Consider the following 12,424-nt stretch of genomic DNA (forward strand, 5'->3'; position numbering starts at 1 on the left):
AAAAATTTAATAATTTTGGAAACGACAATATAAAAATGCGGTTCTAAATAAAGGGTTATAGCGTCAAGCTGGCCAGAGTAAGGCCACACATATTTGGATCCAAGTGTTCTTCTGGTTATCAGTTGGGTATCTTCATAGCTACTACAAAGTTAGTGGGAAATGTACTGTTTGTATGAGAGAACACCACGTCGATCACTTAGTATTGTAAACTGGAACAGTATATGTTATACGATCTGGTATCTCAATCTTTTACAGGGTTTAAGCCATATCTAGAGGAAAGACAATATATTCAGTACAATCCTCAGGAAATGACAAATATATCCCACTGGCATTGCATCTGTGAGCATTTTTGGTATATGACCGTCCCCAATGAGACAAGTTTGTCGACCCAGCGCACATCCATGAACAAAACCCTTTACATAAAACCTACAGCAGAGTACAATATAACAACTGGTAACATTATATAGGCTTACATCATAATCTGTTGCAAGGGGTAATCTTTATCTTCAAGGACATCAAAATCAAAACCCAGTAAAATCAATTGGGATACGATACTTTCTAGCATAGTTCTGTTGAGCTCCTGTTATTTGTAATACTAATCATTTTAATTTAATACATGATACTAGTACCAGTGAGGAAAGCTGGGGGTGAAGCAAGAAACCAAGATACTACAGAAGATAATAGGAGGACCATGTTCAAAACCAATACTATTGTTCTTATAAGATATTGGTAATGGAACCATGCATTTACTCTTAAAAATTTGAGCCTTGGCTAATAGATCATTGACATAATACCTAGTGGCTTCAGAGATGGATAGATTCTTTCATCCACAGACAGGAATTTTTTTCCCTTCAAAAATAGAGTCAGCTACTTCTTTCAAGTTCTGACGACATGACTAATAGACCTTTGATAGCTTTACGAATGTTGACAAGACTGCTACGAAAAACTTTAGTGAGACGATTAAAAGTACCATTTCTGCACTAACACCGTGTTCATACTCTAACCAAAGAAAGCTCTAATCATAACTGCAATATACAGAGTGCACACATACATACTGAGTAATAAGTGGTTGGATAACTTACGTAGACCTGCTTCAGTGTCAAAGTCCTTAGTAAAACTTAGCAAGAATATCAGAGCAGCAACTTCTTCTAAAAATATCATCATTGATTCCCTCCCACCTGATGTCGTACGTGCCCTTACAATAAAGAGAGAGGTAATAAACATGCATAAAAATATTGGTTGTGTAGTACTGCGTAAGGAAATAGTGTCAAAGAGTAACTTTGCTCTGTTGGTCTTAGTGATATCAGCATTAGCATGCATACCAAATACTCAGGATTGTGATGATGGGTAGAACAGTGCGAATATAATCCTAAATAACGTCATACTTTATGAGAGAGATGGAGAGAGAGAGGAGACGGAGAGAGAGAGAGAGGATTGTAATAGATGTTAACTTAAAGAGTCGATCACATTCTCATCTGGTGGTGCTAGTCTGTGCCACTTTCAGAGAACTTGTAATTATTTTCTTCTATTATATATGACACAATAGAAACTTGTTAAGAATGTAAAGCAATGTACGACGATCCAATCATCAGTAACACGACCACCATAATTACATTGTCCAGTCAGATATTTGAGAGCCAGCAAAAAGGAACAACCTGTATATAACATCAAAGTATTAAAGTATTTATTTTGTGTCTTACCTCGTATTCATAAGGAAACATTTGTATTGCTGGACCTAATTCTGAGATCTGTTTCATTGTATTAATATGGGATGTTCCAACACGAGTGCTCCAAATTGTCTACCTCATATTGAACGAGAGCATGAAAGAAACATAAAACAAACAAACAGCATTCTTCCATTCATGCTAAAATAAAGAACAGATTATCTCTACACTGTATATTTGGTCTTACCTTTTTGGTACCAATCCATCAAAGAATTCTTGATCTGATATAGGATTGCTAAGGTAAGATCGAATGATGTTTGATCTCAGTCCTTTTGTGGTTCGTTGGTCATTTTAACTCCATTTTGGTAAGACAGATACTGGAAAATGATCACTAGGATAATAGTCAGCCCAATCTAAACTCTGGATGTATTGTATCAGGATTCATTTCTGTGAAATTAAAGTTAACTTATATGGTCTCTAACAGAAATTTACTCACATAATTTTTCTAAAGTTGGCATCCATGAAGTAGCAAATGGCAATTTTGAAGTACTACCCAAGATCCTTCTTTTTGTGCTGATTCAATCATTCTCAAGCTATAGGCCCTTGACCTTGTCTCCAGAGAAAGAGAACTTAACCGGGCCGCCTCAAATCCTGATCATCAGCAAACTTAAGAAGAGCAGCCATTGGATCAGCACCAGGAGATTAGTACAAAAATGAGAGGTGCACAACTATTAGATTCTCAATGTCTTTCAAGGTCACAATGGAGGAGGCGCGATAAACTGTTTGCCTAATTTTGCTACAACAAAATCTTGCACAGCAGGTACAACTTTATCAGGACGAAGGCACCTCAGAACAACATGCGGGTTGGAACATTTCTAGTTTGCTGTCCCAGTCACGAGGGAGGTGTCATGATGTGGTTCTATACTATCATAGATCTTTTTCCAATCGTTAATTCTCCACTGAAACCGATTCTAATTCCTTTGAACCGCTCCAATCGTCAAGGCGACACGTTCATTCCAAGACTTTTCAGGTAGCCAAGTACTATGAAATAATCATTAAATAAAGTGGATTTGTTTAATACATTGTCTAACCATGGATTAGGTAAGGATTATCCAGACCTATACCTCCAGTCAAAGAAATCTCCACTCTTCCTCTTCCACTTCATGATTGTATTTTAACAAGTTGACACACAGCAAGAAAAAAAGAAAACAACAACTAAAGATATAAAATCATTTAATAGGTCTTAATATTTAAGCATTACTTTGTCTTTTTTCAACCTGTGGTCTTTTTTTTTCTTTTTGTGTGAGAGATCGACACCCATGGAGGAGAGGACCAATACACACCATTGCAAAATACAACCTGGTTATGTAAAATGATTCTTCAATATCCTTTAATCTATAGTAATAAGAGAGATGAACAGGTCCATGTATTGAGATTTGCCATACTTCTTCAAGGGGGGGGGGGGGGGGGGGGTTGTCAGACCTGTCCGACGAGTCTATGGAGTTGACACAAAAGTTTATAAACCAAGGTAATGAATATTGATACATAGGCTCAATGTTAGCCAAGTCAGCAAATAGAGAAAAAACAGTACAGAGGAATGAGTAGCTACAGGTTTGTATCCATACGAGCAGTATCAATTTTTTTGTTCAGTTTCATCAGCAATGGCCTTAAGAAGAAGGAGTGAAGTAGATAATATATAATGGAGTATGTTTACTTGTTTCTCAGAGATTTATTGGCAATGTTTTTAGACGAAAGACAGGATCTCTATAAGCAGTTTCATCCTCCAGTATGTTACCCTCACTGCTACTCAATACTTCCAAATTTTGTCTTCAATCCTTTTTAACTGCTAAAAAAATAGATCATCAATCAATTACTAGTGTAGGTCTCTCTTACTTCTTGTTTTCAGCTGACTGTCAGAATGACTGAGACTTTTTCCTCTTCTAGTTCTGGTCTTTCTCTGGCTACAACAATACCTAACAGTTGGTCTCCGTCCTTCCATTGTAATCATAAAGTAAGAAGAGTCACTTTAACAGAGGTTTTCTGGCAAATAGTGAGGATTACGTAACTTAGTTGTGATGTAGAACCTTTTAAAAGAAATTAATTGATTTGACTATCCTTAACAACAAGAATACCTGAAGTCTTTGGGAATATTTCGATAGTACTGTCTCCCAACCTAATAACAATAACTACCTCCTTGTTTAAAAAGTTTGTTTGAGAAGTAAGGCTCAATATTGGGTCAGTTCTTCACCTACATTCTCCAATAGTACCTATTTTATTACATTATATAACATTATATGTGTGAGCTAACTACTGGAGTTCAAATTGAATGCAGTTCTCAAGTGTACGCACAAAGTCCAGAGTCAGTTTCGTTTGATAACATGAAGTTATAGCTTTCCCATGTTTTTTGATTCCACTTGTTTGCCTGTCCCGAGGATCTATCATGAGTGGCCCATCGTAAGCTAGCAGTGATGATACCATTCTCTATAGAGAATGAATCAGTTGGCAGGCCAGCTATAGTCCATTCTCTGATTTTAACTGGGTTCTCCAAGAGTGCATTTAAAGAGAATTCATCACTACATGGTATTCCATTGGTTTTTACATAGTTGACTCCAATTAGCTGTTTGCTCTTGTCGAATATGCAGAAGTAAATGTCCCCAGATACCACTACTCCTGCTGCTAGTAAAACATCTCCAGTCAAGTCATCATACTGTTTAGCCAACTCTTTTGCAGCTTTGCCCCTCTGTCTTTCTCTCCTCCCAGTCCACCAATCAATTTCTCAGCACGATCAGTGTTTCTTGAGCAGAGATCAACCTTTTGTTCAAGGTCTTCTTTCTTTTTGGTGTTCTCATCAAATTGTCGCTGTAATTCTGCTAATTTATCTTGTACCTCTTTGAAAACTCAGCTCTTTAGCATTTAAACTCTATGAGAGAAATGTCAAACCACGTATACTGGACCACCACTTACCTCCATAGCTACTGCAAGTTTCTGCTCCGACTCTTTAAGTTTGATTTTTTTGGTGCGACAAACTGAGCCACTTTGTCATATCGGTCCATAGCAATTACCCACCTGCATAGACCCTCTGCAGCTGTTGAAGCTGTTTTAATTTTAGCTGATCAAACTCTGGATTAGATGTATACTCCTTGCGGATTTTGCTACGATAGTTGCTGGATATTGTCCTAGAAAAACAGTACAATCAAATGTTAACATGAGCTACAGTATATGCCAACATACTTTGTCATATTCCCTTAAGAGATTTCAGAAAACTCATATCTCCCAGTATCCTCTTTGATGGGACCCCAGAAATCCTCAATTTTCTTGCCACTACCTGAAGGATCTGGAATTCTATCAGGTTTAACTGCTTCAGAATACCAAATAGCCTCCATAACTAGTTTAAACTCCAGCAGAGGACTTTCATAGTTTTGACCACTTGTGATATCCTACAGAACGTGTATTGATGACCTGTGTGTACCACTGTAGTTTACCTGGGGTGTCAAAGTATTCAAGCAGCTAAAGCTGATTCTTAAAATTGGTATAGCTTCAGCAAGGTCTGCATCACATTCATCTTTAATAGCTTGAGCGTCAACTGGGCTTGTTCATTAGCAACAGCTTGCATCGCTTTTGACAATTTTCTCTTGCGCAGCAACACTTTGGATTCCTTTTCAATTACTACCATCATTTCAGCTACCTATACATCAATAATACAAATAAAGGTCAACTATTATATTGTTTAATACCTGCTTTCCAGCATCTTTTAACTGAGGTTGCAATGCTTCCAGTTCAGCCTGCATACCTGCTACTTGACACTGGCTGACTGAAGTTTCTCAAGACCAACTTCATACCTTTTCTTTAGTTTTGAGATTTCACTGCACAAAAGATATAGAGATTATTAGTAATTGATAGGGATATTTCTCATTTTTCTTACGCTCTCTTTTTGCCTAAAAGTGTCTTGTAGGTTGAGATAAGTTCCAAATAAGTGTTGTGTACATAGTTATGTCTCTGCAATATAGCTAAAATTTCTCAGAGAGTTTCGAGTGGATTGATGAAACTCTTTGGCACAATTCAACGAAACCCCTTTGATTTTGTCATCCATTTCAACATCATCCAAGAATCGTTGAGGCAACAATAGTCAGCGCATCGTTTGGCCAACTTTGAAACCAATCATGTTACAGCAATTTACTAATGATGGGAACTGCCTTAGTCTGTTTCTAAAGGCATCTCCAATTGGACTCATTGCTAATAAAACATGTAACTGATCTTGACACGTTCAATGAACATGTTGAAAAGAGCCAATGGAGTGCCATCTGTTTGCTTGGACTTCTCTCTCTGTCTATAGAATATGAAGATAAAAATATCAGAAATAGGGGTAATGTGTAAACAACACTCACTTGTCTAATTGCCTCATTTTGCTACATATGTCATTCTCTCATCAATTGGAAACATGTTAGGGACTTCACCGGTATTCAACAAACTTACTGATGTCCTCCAAAAAATTTTCTTCTTTTATTTGAGTATCAGTGAACAGAAACACAGCATGGCGTGTTCCTTCAGCTGCTTGACGAAGAATCTTTCTTCAAATCCTCTCTCCATTCTACACTAGTATATAACCTTTACTAATTTCAACCTAAACAAATACAATATAAAACCTTTGTTCTTTTAACTATTATTTATTTACTTGAAAGAGCTCATAATCAGCCATGTAAGAAGCAAGTAGAGTCAGACGATTGTCGGCAGATCCTCCAACACCAACTAACAGAGCATGACTACGTGGTTGTTCAGAATACGACTGATACGACAAATGTGTTCATAGCAAAATCTACATGTATAAAACACATTATCTTTATGCGTTAACACAAAGGCTTACCTGAATAGGACTAATTCATTGGTTTCTTAGAGACATTATTGAACTCATCCAGAAAGTTTCTACAACCATTCGAACTTTGTCAACATTAGTACTTCTGTATAAGGTTTATTGTCAGTTTTTAGGGTCAACAAAATCACAAACATAAGACTAACGTAGATCATCTTCCTCCACTTTACCTAACAACAAAGGAATAACAATGACTTGTGAGAAATATTTTACCATTTGTTAAAGTCCGAGATGTTTGAATAGATCATTAAAGTCTGCTCCAAAACTCTTGAGACACTGCATTCACTAAGGTAATCCACTAGCCATTTTCTGTCAGCATCATCTACTAAGCTGTCATAATACACCCTCAATACTTCATGTGTCCAGAGCCTTTTTAAAACATCTGTATCAGTAACAGAACTACGTTTCCCAGAAGAACACCCTGAGAGAGAAAACAATGGATGTAGTGACAAGTATATTATCATCTCACTTGGATAACACGAGCAAAATCACGAAGATTAAAGAGATAAGTGATTTTTTGGAGGTGGTAAGAGATTGTTCATTGCATTTTTATACACAGCCATTGTAGCGATCAATCTGGTTAATAAGAGGTTTGAAGTCTGGTCCAAAACTCCTATTATAACAATACACACGCATATATATATATTACACACACACACACACACACACACATATGTATACTAACTTTGAGATGTGCCAGTTCTACAATACGTCCAAATATCAATTTCATAGTACTATCTTCAAAGTCATTGATTGTATTGTGTTAAAATGACGTAGAAACGTGGAGTGATGGATTACGACCACCTCCTGGTGGAGCCCATAGCTGCTATTAACATGACAATCTACCAGTTTCATTGCAGTGTTCTCTTTCAAATCATCCTGAATGTGCAATATATATATAACAGAGATGTTTGCCATCCTTTATGCTCACCAATTCCAATGATCAACCATTGTCTTAATAGTTCTATTGGTGGTTGAGCACCGTATACTTCTCTAGCAGGCATGTTTAATCATCACAACAAATACCACCTAGTATATTATAGTAGTTATGATAGAGTTGATCATTACTCACTGTCTTCCAGCCTAATGGTGGACCAAATACTCCAAATTCCTTCTTTGTCTAATTTTGACAATATGATATTCTGTGTCTGGTTAGCAGTTGTTGAGCTGAAAAGTTTGACCAGGACAGTTTTGTAAATCTTTTGGGAGTTGATTTGAGAAGAAAATCCTGCACAAAATACAGCATCTCAGGGGACTAAACTATCACTTGATAACTCTCACTGTATATAAGACAGACTTCCCAGTACCAGTTGGTCCAACAAACAAAGTTGGTTTCTCATGTTTGAACAAGGAGATCCATGAGGTAAGTATAACGTACAGTATCTATTGTTGAATAATTATAGAATTGAAGGCAGCATCTTTAGGAATTGGAGGAGCTTCTTTGATAGCATCTGTCCAGCACACCCATTTACCAAGATCCTACATTAGTTAGTTATTAATAATAATAATAATTATATACTGTAAGATTACCTCTTTAACAAATTGATAGTCATATACAACTCCCTCATCAGGATATGGAACAGGAATGGTTTTTTTGGAGGACCTATAGTTCTAAAAATGTGCACTTTCTCTGAGTTTTTTCTGTCAGGGGGCCCTGGATAATATTGCAACTTTAAAGCATGTATGACAAAATTATAATACTGACAGAGGCAATCTCTTTAATGAGAATATCAAAGGCTTGTCGGCCATCATTTTCCAAGACTGCTCCTACTGACCAAACAATTGCAAACAGAAAGGATCCCTAAAGGAGAAAAAAATTAATCGATATAATTCATTATTTAACTGTACCATAAGCCAAGCTTCTTTCTGTTCATCAGACAATGCTTTTACATTTTTTGCTCATCCTTAAATTCATCCATTAAGACTCATGAATACTCATAAGTCCCTCTGTTAGGTTTGCTCAGTAGTGGTGAGAGTTTCTTTGTAACCACCTTTTCTGACAAAATCAAGACAAGGTTGCACCAACGAAGATATAGATCAGAAATAATTCTTTTAAGTTGTCAGTGACAGTTTCAGGCAGAGTGTTTAACCAACTCTTCAGAGAGGTTGCCAGCCTAACATGTGAGGTTCCATATAGACCATACCACAACGAGATACAGTAGCAGGTGAAAGCTACTTCTAAATCCATAGGCTGCAAAGATGAGATTAGTAGTTGGAGCTAATTGGATATTTCTCCACTCATTAGACACAGCTATAAAGCATACAATGAGATCTACATTAAGTGTGCTGTTACATACCTTCTTATTATCATCTAATACAGTATTCATATTCTCTATCCATATAGCATCTACAGGTCCATCAATATAAAGCCACTCACGATCAGGGGTCTATAAAACAACGAGAGCATATAACTACAATTAATAGTGAGATACATACACTAGAGGAGGCAAACTTTCTGAGCTACAGCTAATACTCCATCAGACCATTCATGGTGAAAACTGGATCAAAGCTACCATATAGTTGACCCATAGTGATACTTTTAGGGTTTATAACAATACTTTCCACTTTGTTCTCTTCCATCAAACCCTAATATAGATGTAAGGATTAACTGTGTGTGGAATGTAGTTACCTTCTCACAAATATCGCCCAGAGCACCAGCCAACACTCTGTAAGCACTTGTTTTCCCTCCAAAAGGTTCTCCAACTATCATGAACCATGACGCACTATCATCATCTCATAGATCTAATGTTATAACTAATTATTGTCCCCATGTATGTAATATTTACTTGTAGTATTTTCTCCCATAAATACTTCGTACATTGCAAGTTCATTTTAGTACAGTTTTCTTCAATAGCTGGAGCAAGTATGGAGTAGTCAGGTTAGGTAGCTCAACACCAGGGAACAAATCAGAGGTAATACCCCTAATATTTAAATACAATAATTACAAGGGGGGGTATAATGTTAACAATAGTCTCACTGAAAAGGAGAGGTAAATCGTGGTGATAATAAAACTTGGGTAAGTTGCACTCTTTGATAAGATCTCAACATGAGAATATCTTCATTTTCATTTGGATATTGGAGTTTAAGGTTGCCTGCAGCTGTTAACACTGAGTTTAACAGCTCTCATACCATAATCTAATGATGTTGACTGGAGAGCTGTTCAGAACACAGCCTAGTAATAAACATATCATTAGAAAAGACAGAAATGATGTATAGTTTAACCTGTATGTAGCAACAATTTTGACAGAGAGAGGACGAGCATTAACAAAACCACAGAATACAGGACATTTCTGCTATCATAGCATAATCCGTACCATCATAGCTACTGGACGGAACAATGCCTGCAAAACAAGGCTACAGTATATGCTATTGTGATATAATTTTACCTTAGATTGTCAGGTAGTTCAGAGCGACCAGCATAACCTGGGTTCATGGTACTGAACACAGAACAAGTTGGATCTAGTTTAATTTCTGTACCCTCAAACAATAGAACCGATGCCCCAGAATTAATACCTAAACAATCATTATGTGAGAATTATAATGTTAAAAGTCACATGCTCTTTGAATAGTCAAAATTTGTTGAGTCTACTACAGACCATACTTCCAAATCAATACGATTGAACTCATCAAAACATGACCAAGCTCACAAGAATGCTAATCCTTTGAAGAACTTCCCCAAAGCCAATATAATCCAGACCATCAGAGCAATTGAACACGACACACTATGAACAACAAACTTTGCTCAATGTTTGCAGTCATCATTGCAGAGTACCTGCTAGCTACAGCTTTAGCTAAATCCTCACAGTCTCTGTCTTCCCTGTACCAGCAGGTCCTTCAGGCTGCCACCCAAATGAAGATGTAAGGCACCAAACACTGTACGATAGCATCTATATGTAAGAGTATAGTAGATATTGATTTATAACGTACAGGTATGTAACTGACCTATCTGTGAGTGGTGTTTTATAACAAGTCTTGATGAGTTACCAAGATATTCATAACCATATGCTAACGGAGAGTTATCATACGAGTGATCATGGTTTCCTCCTCCCAGTAATAGCTAATTGACTCAGCCACTGGAAGTCAGTATCACTACTCACATCTGTATAAGTAATGTATATAGACTACTACTAGTAGTAATGGGTTTGACTTACTGTCTTTAACTATTAGCAAGTACATCACGAGATGTGAACATCTAAAACAATAAGTGCTCCTAGTGTGTTCTGTCTGTTTGTTTAATTTTCCTCTGACTAGTTCTACAATATCGTCAATTTGTTTTGTTTTAGTTTTTTTCTAAGTATTCTTTAAGGGCAGCAGATCCTTTGTTAATTGATTCATTCACATAACTGTCCAGTATTTCTGTGAGACACAGAGAACTGCTTGGCCCGCCAGGATACAACCCACTCCACTCTTTTTACGTTACTGCATAAGAAGCCAATGACTCCTCTATCACCTGATAGTGTATGAGATCTAGTTTCTCAATATTAAGTAGTAATTGCCAATACCTTATGAATACTGGATACCATTATTCCTTCTAACTCTGTAGCCATTTTTTCAACTTGTCCTCTTGCTTTGGATGTAGATATAGTTTTCTTTAGAGGTACAACCTTTGGAGGTACATAATACATGAAAGGTAATATTCTTAATGCACCTCTCCTTCTGACTCTTCATTTCTTTAATATCTATTTCATCAGTAAATGTAGCTTAGCAATGCCTTCAAAACATTTTTGAGATTAGGTTGGACCCGAGTTGGGTCTTTAGTCTCTGACAAAAATTTCTAACATCTCATCATTAAGACAAAAAGAAGAAACGAGGAAAGTAAAGACGTTTCTTTTCCAAATACGCCATTCAACCCTACAGTAGAATAGCATGTCAATTAAAAATTAAAAGTGAAGTTCTCTGGACCTTTAAGATCAGCGTCTACAGTTCATTGGATTTCTTATCTTCTTTCAACATGTTCTCTACTGTTGTAGTCACTACCAGCACATGGATCGATCCTACAATATATTGAATATATGGATATAATTTGCAAATTAGCTAACCAAATCTGCAGCTTTAATGAGCTCTCTCCAGTTCTTACAAACTTGAGTGAATCTTCTTCCTTCCTCTGGCATCTGACCAGAATATCAGGGGAAGAGAAAATAGGCTCTAAGTATAGCCATGTACTTGAACTTTAAGGCCATTCATCAAGAATCTCTTGTACATTGAGTAACCTTGAATTCCCGTCTCTGAAGATGTTTCATGTATATACTATTACAAATGTATATTACTTGATCTCTTCTTCAATGGTTTTATAAATGAGAACCTCTCATTGTTTTGTGTCTTAACATGTGGTCATCAATAAAGTTCTGGATATCACAATAGAGGACAAAATCTTTGTACCTGTCTCTCTGTACGAAATCCAACACAAACTCCATCTGTAAGTTTAAGTAGCAGATTGAAAATGTTTGATGATGAATGGACTTACATCATCCATCTGTATCATTTTTCCCATTGCCTTTTCCAATGATTCCTTTACTAGCTGCTTCACTGATTGCCTCAAACCTCTAATAAGGCTCCAAGTTCATTCAAGTAAAACCAGTAGATTAGAGTTTCTACAAAAATGATGATATATCTGAGTATGTTAATACATTTCAGTACCTCTGTGGCAAGTTCTCTCCATTTTCCCATTTTATCCGTCTCCCAAACCAGGATTAAACAAGCCCAATAAGAGGAAGAATTCCTGAAGTCTCTACACGGATTTACCTTAATTTACAACAATGAACCTTCAATTGTAACAAGCAGACCTTTTGAGCCATTTTCAATGGTTAGGAGTCTCTTGAAGTCTTTTCAGTTTGAGAGTCCTCTCCATTGCCCAGTTCATTTAAATTGATCTGGGTCCCCTATTATGGTCCCC

The 12,424-nt window shown here is 36.7% G+C and overlaps 1 pseudogene; it reads right to left on the minus strand.

The window, feature by feature from the left end:
• Positions 1-55: 55 nt before the first annotated feature.
• LOC121367066 lies at positions 56-11,918 on the minus strand (annotated as a pseudogene).
• Positions 11,919-12,424: the final 506 nt, after the last annotated feature.

The sequence above is a fragment of the Gigantopelta aegis genome, unplaced genomic scaffold, assembly GCF_016097555.1.
Source record: "Gigantopelta aegis isolate Gae_Host unplaced genomic scaffold, Gae_host_genome ctg8678_pilon_pilon, whole genome shotgun sequence".
Classification (NCBI taxonomy): Eukaryota; Metazoa; Mollusca; class Gastropoda; order Neomphalida; family Peltospiridae; genus Gigantopelta; species Gigantopelta aegis.